Here is a 25,183-nt window from a genome sequence, read left to right on the forward strand (position 1 = left end):
GAGTTGCCATGTATGAAGAAAGGGAAGACTATGGGAGGAGCAGGCTGTGGAAGTAAGATCAGGACTTGGGTTTTAGACGTGTTCAGTTGTGAAGCTTTTAGAGAGCAGACTGGAGATTTGTAGGACTGAGACATCTGGAGTTCAGGGGAGAGGTCTGGGCTGCACATAGAAATGTGAGAGTCTCCTGTGTTTAGATGGCACTTAACAGTCCGGAGGTTGAGTGAGAGCATTGCAGGAGTGAGGCCCCAAGTCAGGAGGTCAGGAAGGAGCAGCCTCCGAGGAGGAGGAAAACCAGGTGAGGGTGGCATCCTTGAAGCCATGGGAAATATTTTCTTTGAGGAGGGAGTGGGATCCTCTACCAAGTGCTGCTATTTATAAGGTAAAGTGAGATAATGGCCAAGACTCATCCCATGGCTTTGGCAGCACAGAATTTATTGATGTCTTTGACAAGAAATTCCAATGTGGTGGTGCGACAAAAGCCTAGAAGGGAGCATTTATGAAAGACAGAGAAGAGGAAGGCACATAGAGAGAACTCTGTTGTGGGGATTTGCCACAATGATGAAGGGAGATTTGGGATCCTGTGGTTTTGTTGATATGGGAGAAATTACAGCATTTTTGTAATGTTGGTGGGAGAATGAACAGCTTGAAAAAGCAGGAGAGGTGACCATTCCTTGCCAGAGCCACGTTCTTGGGTTGGCAACAGGGAATGGGGCTGAGTGCCCATGAGGAGAATTGGCATCCATGGGCTCTTCTTGGCGAGGAGGGAGAGCAGAGTAGGGGAGATGGGATAGTGGGAGCATGTGGACATTTTCTTCTGTTTTGGTTTTTTCCTCTGAAATGGAAGAAGTTCTCAGCAGTCAGGGAGAATGAGGGAGAGTTGAGGCTGGTGGAGTGTGAGGAGAGAGGAGGAAGTAGGAAATGTTCTGTGGGAAGGTTAGAGTATGAGAACGGATTAGCAGCATGGAATGGCCTCCCTCAGGGAAGCAGTCCTGAGATTAACTGAAAACAGTATGGTTCTGTTATTTTTCCTGGAAGCAGAGTAGGCAATGCCTCATTTAACTCGGGTTGTGGTTTTCCTAAGCAAAAATGGCAAAGCAGGAGACAGTCGAGGGAGTAATTTAATGGTGAGAAATGGTGTTAAAGCTGGGAAGGGAGGGAAGCGAGGACATGCAGATAGGGAGGCTTTCCACACTGATGCATGTAGCTGGTTTGTTCCTTTTCACTTCTGTGTTATATTTCAGGCTGAGTGTTTCTCATTTTATTCTTTGTCTTGTCATGAAGAATAGGATTGTTTCCAGTGAGAAAGAATGCTGCTCTGAACAAGTGCAGAAACATTTCTCCAGTGTATGAACTTTGGAGAGAATTGCAGGGTAGTAGGACATGTCCACCTTCAACTTTAGTAGATAGTGCAAACTATTGTCCAAAACGGTTGTGACTGTTTACCCTCCTACCTGCTCTACATCCTTGCCAACCTTTGGTATTGTCACAGTTTTCTATTTGCCAGTTTGGTGGGTATGAACTTATATCTCAGAGTTTTTCTTTTTTTTCTTTTTTTAGTTTATGGGACTTTATAGCAAGAGTTTATGTTTATATTTATATTTATTTATTTTTTAAATTTTTGAGACGGGGTCTCATTTTGTCTCTTTGGCTAGAGTGTAGTGGCATCATCATAGCTCACTGCAGCCTCCAGCTCCTGGTCTCAAGCAATTCTTCTGCCTCAGCCTCCCAAGTAGCTGGGACTACAGGCACACGTCACCGCACATTTACTTTTTAAATTTTTTTGTAGTGATGGGGGCTCACTCTTTCCCAAGCTGATCTTGAAGTCCTGGGCTCAAATGATCGCCTCTCAAAGGGCTAGGATTACAGGTGTGAGCCACAGTCCCAGCCAGGGTTTTTAAAAAAGTAGTTTTATTGCAATATAATTCACTTGCCATACAATTCACCCATTTAAAATGTATAGTTGAATGGATTTTAATATATTCACAGAATTTTGATCATTATGATCTAACTTTAAAACATTTTCATCATCCCTCAAAAAACCTTGTACCCGTTTGCCTATTTTAGACATTTCATATAAATAGAATCATATAGTATGTGGTATTTTGTGACTAGCTTTTTTCACTTAGTATAATGTTTTCAAGGCTCATCCATGTTTTAGCTTGTATCAGTTTCAGTCCTTCATTCCTTTTAATTGCTGTGTAATATTCCACCATATACAGTACGTTTTACTTACCCATTCCTCAATTGAAGCACGCTTATGTTGTTTCCTGTGATATTGTGAAATATATTTGGTCTTTCAGTTGGTTTCTTGGCATATAACTTCTAAAAATTCTTGAAATCTCCAAAATGATAAGTATCTTTCTGTATGCTAATGAATTGAGTAATGGCTGGTCCTCCCTTAGGTTCGGAACTGGTCACTAAAAAGACCAAGCCTGGTTAGAGCGTTGGGACTTTAAGCCCCACCTTCAATCTTCAGTGATGGGAGAGTGGCTGAAGGTTGAAGCGATTACCAGCGGCCAGTGATGTAATCAGCCGTGGCTTAGTAATGAAGCTTCTGTAAAAACCTCAAGACTAGGTTCTGGGAGCTTCCGGATAGCTGAACATGTGGAGGTTCCTGGAGGGTGGCTCAGGAAGTGCAGTCCCTCTTCCCCTGTACCTCGCTGTATGTGTGTTTTTATCTGTATCCTTTGTAATATCATTTATAATAAACTAGTAAAGGTGTTTCCTTAAATTCTGTGAGCTGCTCTAGCAAATTAATAGAACCTAAGTAGGAGGTCCAGGGAACCCCGATTTACAGCCAGTTGGTCAGAAGCACAGGTACAACAACCTGAGGCTTGGGATTGGCATGGGAAGTGGGGGGCAGTCTTGTGGGACTGAGCCCTCAACCTGTGGGATCTAACACTGTCTCTAGCTAGTGTTGGAATTCAATTGAAGGACACCCAGCCAGTGGCTGTTGCAGTACCGATTGCTTGTGTGACGTGTGTGGTCACATAAGTATTCTGTGTTGTTGAGAGTGAATAGGAAAAGCTCTTTGGTTTGTTTTTTTCCTGTATATGTTACCAGATTTCCACTTTTTGCTATTATAATACTTCTGTGAACATTTGTGTACAAGTCTTTGGGTAGACATGTTTTTATTTCTCTTGATATATTTAGGAGTGGAATTGTTGGATAATGTGGTAACTCTGTTTTACTTTTTGAAGAACTGCCAAATTGTTTTCATTTTCTGAAGTGGCTGTACTGTATTACATTCCCACCAGCACTATAGCAGAGTTCCAGTTTTTCCCTGTCCTCGCCATCACTTACATTTTTCATTCTTTTGTTTTTTACTTATAGCCAGCCTAGTGGGTGTGAAGTGGTATCTCATTGTGTTTTTGATTTGCCTTAAGAGTAATGCTGATGTTATAGCCTATTGGCTATTTGTATATTTTCTTTGGAGAAAAGTCTGTTCAAATCCTTTGCCCATTTTTATTGTTATTTTTACCTGGTTTAAGTGTTCTTTTTAAAAATTACTAATGAAGTTGTATTTTTACAACTTCATTTTTCTGGTCATTTGGATTTCCACTTTTGTGAAATACTTGTTTACATCTTTTTTTCCCTATTGGCTGTTTGGTTTTTCTTATTTGTTAAGAATTTTTACGTATTCTGACTAAGAATCTTTTTGTTTTTGAGACAGAGCCTCACTTTGTTGCTCAGGCTAGAGTGAGTGCCGTGGCATCAGCCTAGCTCACGGCAACCTCCAACTCCTGGGCTCAAGCAATCCTGCTGCCTCAGCCTCCCGAGTAGCTGAGACTACAGGCATGCGCCACCATGCCCGGCTAATTTTTTCTATATATATTAATTGGACAATTAATTTCTTTCTATTTTTAGTAGAGATGGGGTCTCGTTCTTTCTCAGGCTGGTTTCGAACACCTGACCTTGAGCAATCTGCCCACCTCAGCCTCCCAGAGTGCTAGGATTACAGGCATGAGCCACCGCGCCCGGCCAGAATCTTTTATTAATTATCTGTGTGAGGAATATCTTTTCCTAGTTTGTGGCTTGTCTTTTTCCGTGTTCGAGATTTTTTTTTTTTAAAAAGTAGATGTTTATTGAAAGCATAGACTATAAGGACAAAAAAGGAACCTAGAATTTTTTTTTGTTTTATGTTTACAGCTGGTTGTCTTTAATACAAGTATGGTTTTTCTCACTGCAAATCTTGTACATCTTTTGTTAGATTTATTCCTTGGGTACTGTCGTAGTCCCTTTTGTGTTGCTATAGAGCAATATCTGAGGCTGGGTATTTTATAAAGAAGAGTTTTATTTGGCTCGCGGTTCTGCAGATTGTACAAGAAGTATGGCACCAGCATCTGCTTCTGGTGAGGGCCTCAGGAAGCGTCCACTAGTGGTGTAAGGCAAAGGGGAGCAGGCATCACATGGAGAGGAAGGAAGCAAGAGAGTAAGGAAGGAGGTGCTGGGCTCTTTTTAACAGTCACTTCTGCTTGAGAACTGATAGAGTGAGAACTTATTATCAAGAGGATGGCACAGGGCTGTTTATGAGGGATCTGCCCCCATGACCCAAACACCTCCTGCCAGGCTCCACCTCCTATGTTGGGGATCAGATTTCAACATGAGATTTGGAGGGGACAAATGCCCAGAACTGTATCAGGTACCTTATAGTTTTTGTTGCTATTATAAATGATATTTCCAAAGTTAAATTTTCTGTTTGCTGATAAATGGAAATGCAGTTTACTCTATATGCAATAATTTCTCTAAATAAATTAACCTGTAGACTCTTCTGGGGGTTTTTATGCAGATAATCATTTCATCTTTGAATAATGACAGTTCATGTCTTTCAAATCCCTTTACCCTTTATATCTTACTCTAGTCTTACTTTACTGCTTATCACAACCATGACAATAGAAAATATAAATGGTAATGGTAGGCATCATTGCTGTTAGTCCTCCTTTTAAGGGAAATGCATTTAGTTTTCACCATTAAATGTGTAGTTACAACCCCCCACCTTTTTTTTTTTGTAAATAAGTTAAGAAATATAAAAATTAATCTGCCCTTTCTGGGATAAACCTAGCTTGATTCTAACTTTTTTTTTTTTTTTTTGGAAAAGGACTGTATTTTTTCAGTTTTTGACTTACTACTATCTTAGGATTTGTGTATCCATGTTCATTGGTAAGCTCGGCTTATAATTTTCCTTTTTTGTATCAACCTTGATGAGTTTTATTATCAGGATTATTCTAGTCTAAAAAAATTAGCTATAGTATTTCCTTGTTTTTGTTCCCTTGAGAGTTTATGTAAAATTAGAATTATCTTTTACTTGCCTGTAAAACCATCAGGGCCTGGTGTTTTCTGTCTCAGATTTTTAAATTACTTATTTGGATGCTTTAGTATTTACAGGATCATTAGGATCTTTGTTTTTTCTTGAGTTACATTTGGTAATTTGCATTAAAAATTTGTTTTTGTCAACGTTTTCTAACATTGGCAGAAAATCCTAACATTATCTTTTGACTCTCTATCATATTTATAATTAGTCACTAATACTTAATTTCTTAAAACAATAGTTTAGGTCATTAATTTTCAGCCTTTTTATATACTTACATGTGCATACATATTTAAATAAAGTAGTAATTTCCTTTTAGTATGACTTCAGCTATACCCCATAAGTTTTGCTATGTAGAATTTTTATCTTTAAGTTCCGAATATATTCAGATTTTAATTATGATTTCTTCTTTGACTTACAAGTTTAGAAAGTATATTGAAAAATCTTGGTGTATGTGTCTTTTTAAAATCTTTGTTATTGCAAACTTATGTTGTGTTAATAAAATGTGGTCTAATGTGATTTTGATTCTTTGAAGTTTGTTAAGTCTTGTTTTAGGTATCTAATGTGTGCAGATTTTTAACACTATTCTATGTGTACTTAAAAAGCATATGTGTTTCCAATTTTAAGGTGAGGCTTTTCCATGTCTAGTAGATGAAACACTAATTGAATTCTCGTTGGAACCAGTATCCTTAACTAGTTTTGTCTGCTTCTGTCATTTACAGGGTGAGGGTGGGATGTTGTTAAAATACAGTACCTGATGTCCGTGACTTAAGATGGTTTGACTTGGGATTTTTCCACTTTATGATGGGTTTATTGGGATATAACCCCATTGTGAGTTGAGAAGCATCTGGATTTACAATGGCTGAATTTACAATTTTTCGCCATCCCATGGGACATCTTATTGGGACATAACCCCAGTGTAAGTTGAAGAGCATCTATCTGTACCTTCTGTGATGGGAGGTTTGTCAAATTTCTGTAGTTCTCAGTTTTTGCTTTGTACCTATAAGTTAGAGTTTTAAAATTACCTGTGATTTGTGTGATTTGTCATTCTGTAAATCTTTGTCTCTAGGAATATTTTTCCATTAAAGTAATTTTGTCAGCTGTCTTATTGCTGTGCCAAGTGACTTGATTAGTGTTTGCTTGCTGTATATTTTTCTGCCCTTTTACTTTAATTTTTAATTTTTATTATTTTATTTTTTGAAACATGTTCTCACTCTGTTACCTATGGGGGATGTAGTAGCATCACCATAGTTCACTCCAACCTCAAATTCCTGGGCTTAAGTGATCCTCCTGCCTCAGCCTCCCGAGTAGCTGGGACCGCAGGTGCTCACCACCATGCCCAGCTCATTTTTCTATTTTTTGTAGAAAGTCTTGCTTTGCATAGGTTGGCTTCAGGCTGGTCTTGAACTCCTGCCCTCAAAGGATCCTTCCGGGTCAGCATCCCAGAATGCTAGGATTACAGGCATGAGCCACCACGGCAGGCAGTAATTTTTAAGTGTTTTGTAGAGACAAGATCTCAGTATGTTGCTCAGGCTGGTCTTGAACTCCTGGTCTCAAATGATTTTCCTGCTTCAGCCTCCCAAATGTTGGGATTACAGGCGTGAGCCACCATGCCGGCCTCCCCTTTTTCTTTCAAGTATTTTGTGGCCTAGCTGTGCCTTTTGAAAGAAGTATACAACTAGATTGAAGTTTATAATTTGACTCTAATCTGATGAGTTAGTCCATCTAAGTTAATTGTGATTGAAATATTTGGTTTATTTCTACTGTCTTATTTTGTGCTTTCTAACTTGGCTTTTTTCATATTCTTTTTCCTTTTTTACTTTAGGATTTTTTTTTCTTTATTCCTGTCTACCTCCTATATACACGCCCAGTGGTACAGAAGTTGTGCATTTCTTTTGTTGGTAATCTTAGAAATTTCATATTTAATTTAGAGCCTAAAGTTAGTATCTTCACCCTTATAAGAACTTTATACCCCTTCTCAGTTTATATTCTTTTGTCTAATTTTCATTTTATTGCTCTTAAAATCCCACAAATTAGGCATTATTATTATTATAGGTTGAATATCCCTTGTCTGAAATGCTTGGGACCAGAAGTGTTTTGGATTTTGGATTTTCTTAATAGAGTTTGGAATGTTTGCATGTACATGATGAGGTATTTTGGGGATGGGATCCAACCTAAACACAAAATTAGGATTTTGGATTTTTTTAATAAGAGTTTGGAATTTTGCATGTACATAATGAGGTATTTTGGGGATGGGACCCAACCTAAACACAAAATTCACTCATGTTTCAGATACACCTTATACACATAGCCTGAAGGTAATTTTGTGCAATATTTTTAATAGTTTTGTGCATGAAACAAAATTTGTGTACATTGAATCATCAGAAAGCAAAGATGTCATGATCTCAGCCATCCATGTGGACAATCTGTGGTTGCGTGGTGTCACTGTCATTCCTAACTCTGAATTTATAGGCTACCTATAAGCAATCATTTCCTTAACACTTACACATAAGTACTTAATAGTAAAAAAAAATATGGCATACATTAATACAGTAAAAAATTAATGTGTTCAGGGTAACTAAGGAGCACAAGTAGCATCACCACAGTACTTCTATCAGATGTTAAACAACAGCAGATGAAGGGTTCTGAGAGAGTCTTTTTCCTTTTGGGGATGCTGAACAAACTTTTTTTACTGTGACCTGTCACACAAGGTCGCATATGGAATCTTCTACTTGTGCTGTTATGTCAGTGCTCAGAAAGGTTCCGTATTTGGACGATTTCTGATTTTGAATTTTTGGATTAGAGATGCTCAACCTGTACTTTCATATTGTCAATTCTTTTTTATTTGAGACAGAGTCTCACTCTGTTGCCCAGGCTAGAGTGAATGCCGTGACATCAGCCTAGCTCACAGCAAACTCAAACTCCTAGGCTCAAGCAATCCTCCTGCCTCAGCCTCCCGAGTAGCTGAGACAACAGGCATGTGCCACCATGCCCGGCTAATTTTTTCTATATATATTAGTTGGCCAACTAATTTCTTTCTATTTATAGTAGAGATGGGGTCTTGCTCTTGCTCGGGCTGGTTTTGAACTCCTGACCTCAAGCAGTCTGCCTGCCTCGGCCTCCCAGAGTGCTAGGATTACAGTTGTGAGCCACCGTTCTCGTCCCATATTATCTTAAAAGGTAATTTTGTCTAATATTAATTCTGGGTTGATGGTTATTTTCCCTTAGCACTTTGACAACATTTCCCATCTTTTTCCATTGTTGCTACTGAAATTAATTTGAAGTTAGCTGTCATTTGCTCTTATGTAGGTAATTTCAAGCTTCCAAACACTTCTTTCCCTGTTTTAAAACTCTCCCCCCCATTCTTCAATTTCACTAAGAATTATTTATGTAAAGGTTCTTATTTCTTATCCTTCCTCTGAGGATTGATTTCTTCAATTTAAACAATTTCTCAGCCAGTATTGCTTTGATGTTGTCTCACTGCTTTTTGAGTTATCCCTTTCTGGTACTCTGTTTAGACTCTCCTAGACCTTCTCACTCCATCTTCCATGCTCTCTTTAATGTTTTTCATTTTTTCATCTTTCTGTGTCACCTGGGTATTTTCTTCAACTCATCTGTGACAATTCTCTCTTCAGCTATATCCACTGCATATTTTATCCATTGATTGAATTTAATTTCACTCATTGTATTTTTTCATTTTGATAAATTCTACTTAGTTTTTTGCTGAGTTTGTTTGTTCTTTGTTGGTAGTCTCTTGTTCTTTATGTATACATTCTCTAATGTGTTGTTTCAACTGTGTATTCTGCAGGTAATACTAGTGTTTGCACAGTTTTTTGGTCTGATTTGTTGTTTCTGAAAACATATTTCCTCTTGTGTTTTTTTATTTTGTGGTTGCAGTCTTTGTCTGCCATGTTCCAGTTGGATGAAAATGACCAGATGCCCTCAGTACATTTGTAGTCAGTATTCACCAAATATTTATTGACCTCCCACACTGTCTGGGCACTTGATATGTATCCAAGACCAAAATGGGACAATATTCCGTACCTGGGTAGAGCTTAGCTAGGAGTGAAACCACCTGGGGTGGTGTTAGAGGTGTCTTTGAGAATTTTTTCATTGTTTTTTTTTAGCCTAGTTTTGAATTTAAAGAGGTGCTTTGATATCCAGCATTTATGTGTTCTGTGCCTAAAGTTATCCTCATGTTGGCCTTACATTTTTTTTAGGTTGCTGGTATTATCTTCTATTTTGAATTATTACTTTGGTGTCTTGCTACCTCTGAATAACCAAGTACCAGATACATGTTTTGAATAAGTGTCAGTTATTCAAAAAGTTTTTAAATTACAAGATTTTAATTTTGTTAAGAGCTAGCAAATATTTTTTCCTGCAGTAATATGGAGTGTTCTTATGTCAATGAGGAATTTCTTAGAGATTTTCAGCTCTTGCACATTAGTTAGTACATTTTTATATTCAGAAATGGGAAAGATTTCAAGAATAATTACCGTTTTGAAATGGGAGCATTTATTTGATTGCTAGAAAATGTTAGCATTCACTCTAGCCAAGTATGGAACACCAAAAACAATCTGGAAAAGAGATGTGGATCAAAATAGATCATGAGCCTAATCTGTCTTGAGGAATGGAAAAGAGTAGAGTTCAGCATTTATTAATATATGGCATATCCCCAGGGAGTGGAGGGGCACTTTTACACATAAAGTCTTTTCTTATTCTGACTAATAAAAAGAGGCAATCAGAAGCAGAACAGCCATGGAGGGACATAATGGCATGTTGGCTGGTACTAGTGTTGGAGCTCATTTTGTGACAGAGCCTGTTAATTCTGGTCCTGTGTCTGCTTCTGGTATAGCCCTCCTTGAGGAGGGTTAGGGGATTTGGTGCCAGCAGGAGCAGCACTGCCAATCCCAGAAGCACAGAGTTAATAACTACCTTTAATCCTGTCTTAGTAATTTTCCATGAAGCCAAGGAGTTTGAAATGCATATGCAGTATAACTATTATTTTCATCTAACTTCAGAAAGCCAAAGCTTGATAATCTTTCAGGGTGATGAGGGAAGAATGAGAAAGAATTGTAGGGGAACACAGATGAGAGAGAGAGAGCTGGTTTAGCAGAATTGTTGTGAAGATTAAAAATAAACATTACTGGGCATGTTTGCATCTGTCCCCAGGAAAAAAGTAGAGAAAGTCCATTCCTGTTGTTTACCATTATTGTCAGGCCTAAAGTTTTCCAATTCCTGGCCTCAGTTACTAATGAAATGCTCCTTGGTTAGTGAAACCTTCAGCACCTGCCTGGCTTACTTACCTACCTTACTCTGGGTAGGTGACAAAGCTGCTAAAACTACAGAAGCTGAACTTGGAAACTCTCTGTCGTCCACTGTATTCACCAGACCTTGCACCAGCTGACTGCCACTTCTTCCAGGCTTTGGACCACTTGCAAGGAAAGATATTCACTTCTCAACAAGCTGTGGAAAATGCCTTTTGTAATTTCATTGCCACTCATTGCCACTCGCTCTCCAGGTTTCTTCACTACTGGCATAAGCAAGTTACTGTTAGGATGGCAAAACTGTGTCCATGGTTTAGGAACATACTTTGATTAATCGTACTGCTTCTTGTTTGAGAGATAATAAACTACACTTTTGATTTGAAATCAAACATTTCATATTTAACGACCTAATATTTCACCTTTCTGAGTTTCAGTTTCTTCATATATGAAATGGAAGCAATGTTAAAATTCTCCTCCCTTTTCTGTAGAAAATGACTTTGGTTAATTTGAATTTGTGTGTATGTTTGTGTTTTTTGAAGTGTTTTTTTTTTTTAACCCAAAGCTTGGGAAGAATGACGTTTTCTAATGTAGAAGTCATAAACTTTCACATGATAAGTGGTTAAGGCCCAACTTGACTTTGTTTTATGGCCTCTCTTTGGCTTTGAGTTTGAAATCTTGACTAACAGTAGGATATTGTGAATTTTTCTTTTTTATTCTATTGACTTTTTCTGTTTGTTTGGGATAGAAAGTCTTAGCTTTTTAAAACATTACTCAAGTAATATGTGATTATATTTATTTTGAAAAACAATAGTGGAGGCTGGGCGTGGTGGCTCACGCCTATAATCCTAGCACTCTGGGAGGCTGAGGCGGGTGGATTGCTCCAGGTCAGGAGTTCGAAACCAGCCTGAGCAAGAGTGAGACCCCGTCTCTACTATAAATAGAAAGAAATTAATTGGCCAACTAATATATGTAGAAAAAAAAATTAGCTGGGCATGGTGGCGCATGCCTGTAGTTCCAGCTACTTGGGAGGCTGAGGCAGTAGGATTGATTGCTTGAGCCCAGGAGTTTGAGGTTGCTGTGAGCTAGGCTGACGCCACTCACTCTAGCCTGGGCAACAAAGTGAGACTCTGTCTCAAAAAAGAAAAAAGAAAAACAATAGTAGAGGCTAAGGTCCCTTTTGATGACATTGTCCAAGTCCTTTTTCATCTTCTGTTATTAGTTTTGTGTCTACTTTCTTGATTTTTCTCTCTATATTTGCATACTTGTATATGTGCTTATAGGAAATACGTAGAGTTGGGTATGTGTGTTTTATATAAATAGCACCATACTATTATGTAGTTTGTTTTTCATTCTTAATTTTTCACTTACTCTCTTGCAGTAAGTATAGATTTACCTCATTCTTTTTAATTGCTGTATTCTGAGAGTATACTTCATAGCCATTTTCCATATCAAGGGGCTTTAGATTTTGTTATCACAAACAATTCATCTTGCTTTTAGTTTGGTATAATAAAGTACTTTGTTATTAGAAGCTTTTAGAACTAAACTATATTGTTTAGTGCAGAAATAAAATAATAAGTTATAAGCTGAGTTATTTAGTTTATTGTCTTTGCATGTAAAGTACAACTGTTTAAGCAGTGGGAAGGAAACTTCTTCAAAAGCTTTTCTGTTTATCTTTATTTGAAAGATAAACTTCTGTTTATCTTTATTTATCTTTATTACTTTTAATTAAGCCCTACTATAAATGATCAGTTATTTAGCAAATCTTTTTTTTTTGTTTTTTAAATCAGATGGGGTCTTGCTCTGTCACCCAGGCTGAAGTGCAGTGGTGTGATCAGAGCATACTGTAGCCTCAAACTCCTGGGCTCAAGTAATCCTCCCACTGTAGCCTTCCAGAGTGCTAGGATTATAGATGTACCCTGCCTCTATCCATTTGACTCATGTATTTTGATGCTGTGGTTAGGCCTATACACATTAAGGATTGTTATATCTTGGAATATTCACTCCTTTATAATTCAGTCCTTTATCATTATGTAATATGTCTCTTTATCCCTGATAACTTTCCTTGCTCTGAAATCTCCTTTGCCCAAAATTCATATAGCTATCTCTGCTTACTTTTATTAAAAAATTTTTATTCTTTTAAGTTAAAAGAAATTTTTGATACAGGCTCTCGCTTTGTCACCCAGGCTGGAGCACGGTGGTGTGATCATAGCTCACTGTAACCTTGAACTTCTGGGCTCAAGTGATCCTCTTGCCTCATTTCCCCAAGGAGCTGGAATTATAGGAGTATGCCACCAAGCCTGGGTAATTTTTTCCTTTTCTTTTCTTTTCTTTTCTTTTCTTTTCTTTTCTTTTCTTTTCTTTTCTCTTCTCTTCTCTTCTCTTCTCTTCTCTTCTCTTCTCTTCTCTTCTCTTCTCTTCTCTTCTCTTCTCTTTTCTTTTCTTTTCTTTCTTTTTCTTTTTTTTCCCCTTTTTTGTAGAGACAGGATCTCACTGTGTTGCCCAGGCTGGTCTTGAAATCCTGGCCTCAAATGATCCTCCTGCCTTGGCTCCCCACAGTGACAGTGCTGACCCTGCTTGCTTTTGGTTAGCATTAGTAGCATGATATATCTTTTCCTATCCCTTTATTTTTAATCTACATGTGTCTTTATATTTAAAGTGAGTTTCTTATAGACAGTATATAGTTGGTTTTTATTTTTTTATCTACTCTGAAAGTCTGTCTTTTAATTGTTGTATTTAGATCATTGACCTTTAATGCAATTGTTGATATAATTGGATTAATATTTGTGGTATTGGTTACTGTTTTCCATTTGATGGCTATTCTTATTTTTATCTCCCACAGCTTTTCTGTCTTTTGTGATTTTAATCAGTCATTTTATATAACATTTTTTTCTCCTTTCTTCACACATAAACTACTCTCTTTTTCTCTTTATTTTTCTTTTTGGCTTTTTTAGGGGCTGCCCTAGAGTTTGCAGTGCACATTTACAGCTAATAGAAGTCCATTTTCACATAACAGTGTATGAGTAGTGCATGATAAACATACCTTGTTTCATTGCAGTTCACTTTATTGTACTTTGCAGATATTGTGTTTTTATTTATTTATTTTTAGCAAATTGAGTTTGTGGCAACCTTGCATCAAGCAGGTTTGTCAGTACTATTTTTCCAACAACGTGTGTTCACTTCATTAGCACTTTTTAGCAATAAAATATTTTTAATTAAGGTATATTCATTGTTTTTTTAAGCATAATGCCATTGCACACTTAAAAGACTATAGTGTAAAAATAACTTTTATATGCACTGGGTAACCAAAAAATTCATGTGACTGACTTTATTGCAATATTCACTTTATTGCTTTAGTCCAGAACCAAACCCACAATATCTCCAAGGTGTGCCTGTACCTAGTATTTAATAATAACAAGTATTTCTAATTCCTCCTTCCCATCTCTTGTAGCATTTCTACCATTCATTTCACTTTTTTTTAGCATGGGTAAATACATACAGAAGCATAAACATTAGTAATTGAGTACATTGTTGCTGTTTTTGAACAAACTGCTGTATATTAGATAATTAAGAATAAGAAAAATGAAAGTTTTAATTTTACCTTCCTTTATTCATTCTCCAAAACTCTTGTCTATGTGTAGATGTGAGTTTCCTACTTGTATCATTTTCTTTCTAAAGTATTTTTTGCAATGCAGGCTTACTGGCAACAAATTCCTCAATTTTTGTTTGTCTGAGAAAGTCTATCCTCTTTCACTTTTGAAGGATAATTTTGCAGGGTACACAATTCTAGGTCCATTTTTTTTTTTCCTCTCACTATTTTAAATATTTTACTCCTGTCTCTTCTTGCTTGCATTGTTTATGAAAAGTTGGATATAATTCTTGCCTTTGCTCTTCTGTAAGTAAAGTTCCCCCCCCTCTGGTTTCCTTCAAGATTTTTTCTTTGATTTTTCTGATTTTGACTATAATATGCCTTGGTGTAGTTTTTTTGGTATTGCTTGGTGTTTTCTGAGCTTCCTGGATTTTTTTTTTTTAGACAGAGTCTTGTTTTGTTGCCCAGGCTAGAGTGAGTGCCATGGGGTCAGTCTAGCTCACAGCAACCTCAGTCTCCTGGGCTCAAGCAATCCTACTGCCTCAGCCTCCCAAGTAGCTGGAACTACAGGCATGCGCCACCATGCCCGGCTAATTTTTTGTATATATATAGTTTTTAGTTGGTCAATTAATTTCTTTCTATTTTTGGTAGAGACGGGGTCTAGCTCAGGCTGTTTTCGAACTCCTGACCTTGAGCAATCCTCCCACCTCGGCCTCTCAGAGTGCCAGGATTACAGGTGTGAGCCACCATGCCCGGCCGCTTCCTGGATCTTTGGTTTGCTGCCTGACATTAATTTGGGTGAAATTCTCAATCATTATTGCTTATATATTGTTTCTGTCCCCCCCCACCCCCCCATTCCTATTGCACACGTTACACCTTTTGCAGTTGTCCCACAGTTCTGGATATTTTGTTTTGTTGTGGTTTTTTCCCTTTGGTTTTTTTTTTTTATCTTTGCTTTCCAGTTATTTCTATTGTCATATCTTCAAGCTCAGATTCTTTCCTCAGCTGTGTTTAGTCTACCAGTGAGTCCATCAGAGGCATTCTTCATTTCAGGTACAGCGGGGTTTTTTCCTCTAGCATTTCTTTTTGATTATTTCCTAGAATTTTCATCTCTCTGCTTACATTCTCCTTCTGTTCTTGCATGTTGTCTACCATTTTCACTAAAGCCCTTAGCATATCAATCATGGTTTTTAAAAAGCTGTGTTTTTTTTTTTTTTGAGACAGAGTCTCACTTTGTTGTCCAGGCTAGAGTGAGTGCCGTGGCGTCAGCCTGGCTCACAGCAACCTCAATCTCCGGGGCTCAGCGATCCTACTGCCTCAGCCTCCCGAGTAGCTGGGACTACAGGCATGTGCCACCATGCCCGGCTAATATTTTGTATATATATTTTTAGTTGGTCAATTAATTTATTTCTATTTTTAGTAGAGACGGGGTCTCGCTCAGGCTGGTTTCGAACTCCTGACCTTGAGCAATCCGCCCGCCTCGGCCTCCCAAAGTGCTAGGATTACAGGTGTGAGCCACCACGCCCAGCTGTGTTTTTAACTTGTAGTATACCTTGTAATTTTTTGTTGGAAGGTAGACGTGATGAGGAACTGCAGTAAATAGGCCTTTAGTAGTGTGAGGTGTGGCGGTAGGGGAAGCCTTCTGTAGTCCTGTGATGAGGTCTCAGTCTTTTGATGAACCTGTGCCCTTGGACTGTAAACTTCACCACTGTAGTTTTTTTTTCCCCCTCCTTAGATGAGACAGGCTCTGATAAAACCCTAACACGTTAGGCTCTGGTAAAGTAGTTTCTCTTGAAGTCAGGCCTTGTTAAGAACAGAATGCTCTAACATAATCCAGAATGGTTCCTTTTCTTCTCCCCCTGCCAGAAGCAAAAGGGGATTTTTATCCAGTATAAAAATCCTGTGAAGATCTACTGGAGCTCCTAGAGGTAAAACTCATGAAAGTATGGGGATCCTGTATGACTCCCCCACTCCAAGTTTTTAACTCACAGTTGTCCACACAAGGCTCCAGAAATTTGTCATAGTTCATTCAGGCTTTCCTATCCTGGCACTGGTTCCCATGGAGGTTTCTCCCCTGGTAAATTCTGATTCCCTGTATCTTCCTTAATGTCTCTCCAATGTGGGGAGCAGCAGTTTGTCCTGTGACTGTCTCAAAATTCTAAGAAAAGTTGTTGATTTTTCAGTTTTTTGTTCACATTTTGGCTGTTGCCAAGAGAATGGTGACTTCTAAGCTCCCTATTTGCTGGCCTAGAAACCAGAAATTCCATTTTAACTATTTTGAAGTGTATACTTCAGTGAAGTGTACAGTACAGTTCACGTTGTTGTGCAACCAGCACAATATCCATCTCCAGAATGTTTTTCATCTTCCCTAACTGAAACACAATGGCAACCACCATTTGGCTTTCTCTCTTTATGAATTTGGCTGCTCTAAGTACATTATATAAGTAGAATCATACAGTGTTTGTCTTTTTGTGACTGGCTTCAAGTAGTCTTCAAAGGTGTATCCATGTTGTAGCATGTATCCAGATTTCCTTTAAGGGTGAATTATATTTCATTGTGTGTGTGTGTGTGTGTGTGTATATATATATATATATATATATATACACACAATTTTGTTAATTCATTTATTCATCAGTGGCCACTACATTGCTTCCACCTTTTGGCTATTGTGAATAATACTCCTATGAACATGGGTGTATAAATATCTGTTTAAGTCTCTACTTTCAATTCTTTTGGGTATATACCCAGAAATAGAATTGCTGGATCATATGGCAGATCTATTTTTACTTTTTTGAGGAGCTGCCATACCATTTTCCATAATGAAGCACCATTTTACATTCCTTCAGTAGTGTACTATGGTTCCAGTTTGTTCACATTAGCACGTGTATTTGAGTGCTTATACATGAGCTGTACAGTGATACTTAAAGTACTATTTGTGGCCAGGCGGTAGCTCACACTTGTCTTCCCAGCACTTTGGGAAGCCAAGGTAGGAGGATTGCTTGAGCCCAGCCTGGGCAGTGTAGACCCTATCTTCACAAGAAAACCAAAAAACAAACAAACAAAACCAAACAAAAAGTACTGTTTGTTGCTTAAATCTTTCTGGCCGCAAAATCCAGGGAAGAGTTTTCTTTGTAGAATTTACAAGTTCTGTGATATGGTATTTTCCTGATTTTCTTCTTACCATTCCTGGCCTCTCCCTTTCAGTTTTCTTCCAGGCCACTTTCACATTTTGTTCTTCAGCCTTTCTTATTTTCCACATTATCCCTTGGGTAATCTCTGCTTTCACAGTTGAACTTAACCATGTATGTGCCAATGACACGTCTACCTCGAGGCCTGAGTCGAGTTCCAATGTTTACTGGGCATTTCCACTCATACTTATTCTGTCCCACAAATCAGTTATGACCCTAGTAACATAGAGTTTTAAATTCTAGTGAGCCTGAATCCTGATACTGCCAAATACTGGTTATTTGATCTCTGAGCTTCAATTTCCTCTATCTTATATAATGGGAAGGATAACTAACAGGATAAGGATTAAATGATAGTTCGTATAATGTTTATATTACAGCATGCATGGATCATAGTTAAGATTTATAGCCATTATTAGTACTATCCTTGTAAAAATAATTTCTCTCCTTTTTGATAAGTTTCTTTCTGTCATGAGATTACCTAATCAAAAGGTACTGTCATTTATAGTAATCTTGTATATCATAATACTATTTAAAAAGCTAGTACTTATATACAGAGTATCAGAATAGATGAATGTACCAGTTTCTCCATGTTCCCCTCCCAAGATTAATTATTTGTAATTTATTTTCTGTTTCATTGGAAATAAAGGAATACTTCATGGGTTTTTCATTAAGAAAATTAATGAAAAATTCATAAAAGTCCATACATTTTTCAGATGTTGGTTTATATTTTGGTTTCTTTTTAACTGAGTGGTCTGTTCAGATCATTTGCCCATTGGGTTTCTATTTCTTTGGCTCTCACTAGGCATTGTATAAATTATCCTCTGGTGTTTTGCATTTACTCCTCTCCATGTTTTGAAAGGACTTTATCTTTTGTTTTAATTCTTAGACTTTATATCGTTGCCTTTTTTTTTTTTTTGAGACAGAGTTTCACTTTGTTGCCCAGGCTAGAGTGAGTGCCATGGCTTCAGCCTAGCTCACAGCAACCTCAATCTCCTGGGCTCAAGCAATTCTACTGCCTCAGCTTCCCGAGTAGCTGGGACTACAGGCATACGCCACCATGCCTAGGTAATTTTTTGTATATATATTTTTAGTTGGTCGATTAATTTCTTTCTATTTTTAGTAGAGATGGGGTCTCGCTCAGGCTGTTTGGGAACTCCTGACCTTGAGTGAGTCAGGAGGCCTCAGCCTCCCAGAGTGATAGGATTACAGGTGTGAACCACCACGCCCGGCTATCATTGCTTCTTTATTGTGTGTTTTTGTGTTTTTTTTATTTTCTTATTTATTTAATTAATTAATTTATTTATTTTGAGACAGAGTCTCGCTTTGTTGCCCAGGCTAGAGTGAGTGCCGTGGCATCAGCCTGACTCACAGCAACCTCAAACTCCTGAGCTCAAGCAATTCTGCTGCCTCAGCCTCCCGTGTAGCTGGGACTACAGGCATGTGCCCCCATGCCCAGCTAATTTTTTCTATATATATTAGTTGGCCAATTAATTTCTTTCTATTTTTAGTAGAGATTGAGTCTCGCTCTTGCTCAGGCTGGTTTCGAACTCCTGACCTTGAGCAATCCGCCTGCCTCGGCCTCCCAGCGTGCTAGGATTACAGGTGTGAGCCACCGTGCCTGGCCTATTGTGTGTTTTATTCTCCCGACCTCTGTTACTGAGAACTGTGCTTATAATAAGCCCCCCACAAATTTTTCTATCAGATAAGTTTGTTACAGTATACTAACAGTTAATTTCTTAGAGTTAGTGTCATTAACTATAGATGGGGTTATGAGAAATAAATTTATTCAACAAATATTTGAGTGCCCATGAAGTGCCAGGGTTGAAGATGTTTAAGAACTGCCTGGCACATACTAGGTCCTCTGTAAATAATAGCAGCTGTTGTGATAGTTCCACATGTAGCATAAGCTTTGCCTTTAATAATCTGGGAGGCAGCAGTGTGGTGGAAAGAGGGTAGCATTTCTGTGTCCTGGCCTAGCCACTTCCTAACTGTGTCTCCTGGGTTGGTTATCATTTCTACAATACAGATTGTTCCTATTTGTAAAAAATGTTATAACTTACCATATAAGATTGTTGTTGGGGGCAAATGAAAATATGTAAATACATTTGATAAAGCAAAGGCAAGTCCTTAACCACTTCGGTATGGCACACCTTGCCCACAGCCGGCACTCATAATCCGTTTTGCTCTTGTGTGATGAGGAAAGCTTTAAAGCACTGAAAGCTTGTTTTACTTTACAGGCAGCTTTACTTGTAATGTAAATCAGAATAGGTAACATATACATATATGTTTTCATTGCGTTATTTTTAAATGTTCATAATTTTATTTTGATAAATGACAAATTAGAAGAGTCATATCACGGCTGTTGGCTAAAGTTGATGCTTGGCTGTGTGCCTTCATATCACGGCTGTCAGCTAAAGTCGCTGTGCGTGTTTATCTGTGGCTATCAACTATAGTCGACGTTCCTACCGAAGTGGTTAAAAAACAATCTTAACACCTTCCTTTGCAAATATATATTGCATCATTTTTTATAATGGCTTTATTGAGACATAACACACCCGCTTAAAGCATACAATTTAATGTTTTCTAGTATATTCAGAAATGTGCAACTATCATCACAATCACTTAGAATATTTTTATTACCCCCAAAAGAAACCTCCTATCCTTTAGTAGTCACTTTTTATTTCTCTCTCATGTATTTTCTGTTCCTATAGATTTGCCTGTTCTGGGCATTTCATATAAATGGAGTCAAATAATATGTGGTCTGTTTATAACTAGCTTATTTGTCTTAACCAGGTTTTTAGATTCATCTGTGTTGTAGCATAAATTAGCATTTTGTTTCTTTTATTTGCAAAATAACATCCATTGTGAGGAGAATACCACCTTTTATTTATTCACCAGTTGATGTATACTTGGGTGTTTCTAATTTTTGGCTTTTAGGAATTATGCTGCTTTGAACATTTGTGTACACATTTTCCCATGGACATATGTTTTCGTTTCTCCTGGGTATATACATGTGAATGGAATTGTTGGGTCATATGGTACTTCTATGTTTATTCTCTTGAGAAACCACCAGACTGCTCTCCAAAGTGTTTGCACCATTTTACATTCCCACCAGCAGTGTGTGAGAATTCCAATTTTTCTACATCCCTGGCAACACTTGTTTTTGTATGTCTTTTTGATTGTAACCATCCTAATGGGCATGAAGGGGTATCTTACTGTGGTTTTGAGTTGCATTTCCTTGATGGCTGAAGACTGAGCTTTTTCCCATGTGCTTACTGGCCATTTGTCTGTCATCTTTGGAGGAATGTCTGTTTAAGTCATCCTCCCCACTCCTTGCTTTTGAGTTGGAGTCACTCTGTGTTGCCCAGGCTGAACTCAAACTCCTGGGCTCAAGTGATCCTTCCGCCTCAGTCTCCCTCCTGAGTAGCGGGCACTATAGATGTGTGCCACCATGCCTGGCTTATTTGCTCATTTTTAAATTGGGTTGTCTTTATTATTGAGATGTAGGAGTTTCTTATGTATTCTGTAAACAAGTGTTTATCAGATGTATGACTTCTAAATATTTTCTCCCATTCTTTTGGTTGCCTTTTCACTTCTTGATGGTGGTGTTGAAGCACAAAAAACTTTAATTCAAATTTAATATATTTTTTCTTGTGTTTTTGGTATCATGTCTAAGAAGGCTTTGCCTAATCTAAGGCCACAAAGATTTACTCTTATGCTTTTTTTCTAAGAGTTTTGATTATGTCATGTTTAATGATTATACTTTATTGGATAGATAAAAGAACCTTATTCAAATGAAATCATTGTTATTTATTGTTGAATATTTAGGTGCCGTGTATTTGTGGACAACCTGGATTATTCTGTGGTGTTCCCCACAGTGTCCTATATCCTCTATATTTAGACATTTCTCTTTTTTCTATTATAAACTCTTTGGACATTATTATATATGACTTTGTACTCAATATAAACACCTTGGAATAAACTCACAGAATCATTAGGCCAAAAGGTGTGTAGATTTTAACATCTTGATAACTATGTCCAGAAAAATTACCCCAGGTACAGTTTTACCAGCAATTCTAGCCAGTTTTAAGTTAATAAATTTCAAAAACTTTTTTATTAGGGAAAAACTTGAACATGCAGAAATGGAACAATATAATGCAACTTCAGTTACCCAACTCTCACAACCATATGCTTAAGGCCAGTCCCCCCTCCCCTCAGGCTTGCTCACTCCTAAAGGCTGGAGGGCAGTGGCGGGATCACAGCTTATTATAACCTCATACTCTTAGGGTCTAGTGATCCTCATGCCTCAGCCTCCCACGTAGCTAGGGCTACAGGTGTGTAGCGCGATGTTTGGCTAATTTTTAAAAATTGTTTTTGTAGATATGGGGTCTTGCTATGTTGACCAGGCTGGTCTTGAACTCCAGGGCTCGAGTGATCCTTCCACCTCAGCCTCCCAAAGTGCTAGGATTACAGACATGAACTACTGTGCTGGCCTTCTTTTTTCTTTTTTGTCCTTCAAAATTCAACTTAACTGAGATCTGTCTTGTCTCACTTAACTCTTCTATTTCCTACTTCTCTCCTGTATTATTATATTTTGAAACTATTGAACTATAAAAGAAATATAGAAAAGTACACATATTCTAAATAATTTTTCACAAGCTGAAATCCGCCTAGGTAATCAGTCCCCCACATGTCCCTTTGTGTCCCCTTCTAGTCATAACCACTCCCTAGGGCCAGCCATTATTCTGACATCTAATGGCACTGATTAGTTTTGCCTGTTTTGTTCCTTAATTAAATAGAATCTTACAGTGTATACTCTTATGTCTGACTTCTTTCTCTTGGCATTGTTAGTGAGATTATCCATGTTATTGCATGCAAATGATTATTTGTTATTGCTATGTGAAATTTTGTATTAAATTATCTATTCTGTTCTTGATGAACATTTGGATAGATGCTAGTTTTAGACTATTACAAATAGTGCTGCTCTGAACATTCAGAGTTTATATCTTTTGTTGAATAATATAGGCACCCCTCTTGGGAATATACCTAAGAGTGAAATTGCTAGGTCTTATGGGGGTGTGTATAGATAGTATTGGAAAACTGTAGCAGGATCTACTAAAGTGGTTGTACCAAATTGCATGTCTGCCAGTAGTGTGTGAAAGTTCCATTTACTCTGTATCCTCTCTAATATTTCATATTTTATCTGGTTTTTTCCTGTTTGTATTATCACTCTATTTACTGATCCATGATAAATTATCTGCAAACTTAGTTGCTTAAACTAGCAATAAACATTTATTATCTCACAGTTCTAGAGGTCAGGAACTTGGGAGTGGCATGGCTGGATGCTTCTGGCTTGGGTGTGATTAACCCTCTGAAGGCTCAGTGGAGCTGGAGGATCCTTTCCAAGGTGGCTTTACATGCCTGACAAGTTAGTTGTGGCTATCGGTGGCAGCCTCAGGTCCTTTTCACCTGGGCTTTTGCCAGGGATGTTTCAGTGTCCTGCTCTTAGTACATAGTGGCTGTCTTCCCACTGAGAGAGTGCTTCAAGAGAAAAATCACCACATGGAAGCTTTCATTTTTCTGACCTAGGCTTGAAAATCAAGTAGCATCTACTTTTACCATATTCTGTTTGTTAGGACAGGGTCACTCATGTGGCCCAGTTGTGTTGCACAGGGAAGGAAGTTGGGCTCCACTTTCTGAAAGGAGTGTCAGAATTTGTGGACTTTTTAAGAAGTTTTATTTTTAATTGAAATGTATTTTAAAACAACACTCAGTAGGATTTCCTTATTCTGGATAGGAATCTTTAATATGTGTTGTGAATATCTTTACCTATTCTGTGGGTTGTCATTGTATCTTTTGAGAAAGAGAAGTTCTGTTAATTGTTTTCCTTTTTATGGTCAGTCCTGCCCATATTATTTTGAAGAAACTGTCCAAATAATTATTTTGTTTCTTCTATAAACACATCAGTATATATCTTTCAAAGATAAGGACTTTGTTTTAACCATAACAACCACAAAATTATCACAGCTTAAGGAAAAACCCACACAACAATTGCTTGATAATATTGAATGCCTAGTCAGAGTTGAAATTTCCAGCTCTCTCAAATATCACACATTTTTTGTATGATTTTCTAATGTTGGCAAATCCAAAATAGTACCTACTCATTTTTTTTAAGTCTGTAGGTCTCCCATCTCTTTGTGGCACTCCCTACAGTCTTCCAATGTACATTGGCAGTTGGATCTTGAGGAAATTTCTTTTTTGAAGGGATAAACTTTGCTGAACTCTCACTTTAAAACTTTTGTCAAACTGTTGTTGCTTCTTTGGTTGTACAAGTCTCTGGAGGTTGAATGTGGAGCCAAATTGAAATATTTAAGGGCTTCAATTTTTAGGGCTTCCAACCTAAAAACACATTGAAATTCATTCAAAGCCAAGTTCTATACTTAAAATGTAATAATAATGTTCATTTTGAAATGTACTTTCTACCCCTTCCCTTTTCTTTGTGTTTGTGAGGCCATGTGACAGTGCATTTTCTGGGTTTTCTGTATGCGCACAGCACACTGACTGTGAGCCGGGTAATCTTGAGTGCACCATACCCTCTCTGGTAGTTTAAAATGCTGCAGGGCGTAGTCAGCATGAGTCTAGCTCTTGTTAATTAGAGTTTCCATGTTTATCATGAACTTGTATTTTTCTCCTTATACTGTCTACTAGCTTTCTATCTCTCATTGCTGGATTTTAAGTTGTTACAATCAATATTTTAAGGGTTGGTGACTCAAAATTCTTAAATTCTTTCTTAGGCCACCTTTAATTTCTAGATTTCCCCAATCTCTCTTTTCTCTCTGATAGAAATTTTCATGATGAAAAATTAATTACAGTGTGATTAGCCTGAACCTTAAAGAAGTAGACAAATTATTTCTTAACAAGCGTGTATATCCAAAGTTTAAACTTAAAAATTTTTCTTGATTTCAGTTGTATTTTAAAAGTATCATTCATCTTCAAGTAAGAATTTAGTATTGCTAAGTGAATGTACGTAAGTGATAGCAGTTTTTGGCTACTATTTCATTCAGCAAGTATCTGGGTGCCTACCGGTGCCAGTGCTTTCTGTGCTTCGGTCGTGCAGTAAGTTCTCAATGTCATCAATAGGTTCTTGGAAACTGACTTTAAACAAAATGACCTATAATGAAATCAGTTTTTTCCTCATCAATGTTATAATGAAATACTGTTATTTAAGAATCGGCTATACATTGTTTTCCATAAAGTCGCAGATATATATATATATATTTTTTAGACAGAATCTCGCTTTGTTGCCCAGGCTAGAGTGAGTGCCGTGGCATCAGCCTAGCTCATAGCAACCTCAAACTCCTGAGCTCAAGCAATCCTGCTGCCTCAGCCTCCCAAGTAGCTGGGACTACAGGCATGTGCCACCATGCCCGGCTAATTTTTTCTATATGTGTTAGTTGGCCAATTAATTTCTATTTATAGTAGAGATGGGGTCTCACTCTAGCTCAGGCTGGTTTCGAACTTCTGACCTCGAGCAGTCTACCCGCCTTGGCCTCCCAGAGTGCTAGGATTACAGGCGTGAGCCACTGCGCCTGGCCTGTTTTCCATAAAGTCACAGTTTTGAAGAACCTCCTGATGCCATGAAGTGGGGACTTACTGTACATGGTTAAAGAAGATGGACATGGTGCTGATACCCCCAATGAAATGCTCAGAGCGTTGTCTCAAAAGAAGTACTGTGTAAGTTACATATGTAATCTTAAATTTCTAGTAGCCACATGAAAAAAGTAAAGAACACATAAAATTAACTTTAATATATTTTATAGCACCCAATATATTC

The 25,183-nt window shown here is 37.7% G+C and overlaps 1 protein-coding gene across 20 annotated transcripts in view; it reads left to right on the top strand.

Moving 5' to 3' along the window:
• PPP6R3 (protein phosphatase 6 regulatory subunit 3) overlaps positions 1-25,183 on the top strand; it is a 147,789-nt gene that overhangs the window by 9,607 nt on the left and 112,999 nt on the right. Inside the window, exons 1-2 of one of the 20 annotated variants that reach the window (XM_076001700.1) lie at positions 8,339-8,488; positions 12,759-12,876. The exons of 17 other annotated variants lie outside the window; for them this stretch is intronic. The gene's annotated coding sequence lies outside the window, so the exon portion shown is untranslated. Of the gene's footprint in view, positions 1-8,338; positions 8,489-12,758; positions 12,877-25,183 lie in introns of those variants that run through there. 2 more of the 20 variants (XM_076001699.1, XM_012757455.2) reach the window with 2 other exon arrangements.

The sequence above is a fragment of the Microcebus murinus genome, chromosome 4 (genome assembly GCF_040939455.1).
Source record: "Microcebus murinus isolate Inina chromosome 4, M.murinus_Inina_mat1.0, whole genome shotgun sequence".
Classification (NCBI taxonomy): domain Eukaryota; kingdom Metazoa; phylum Chordata; class Mammalia; order Primates; family Cheirogaleidae; genus Microcebus; species Microcebus murinus.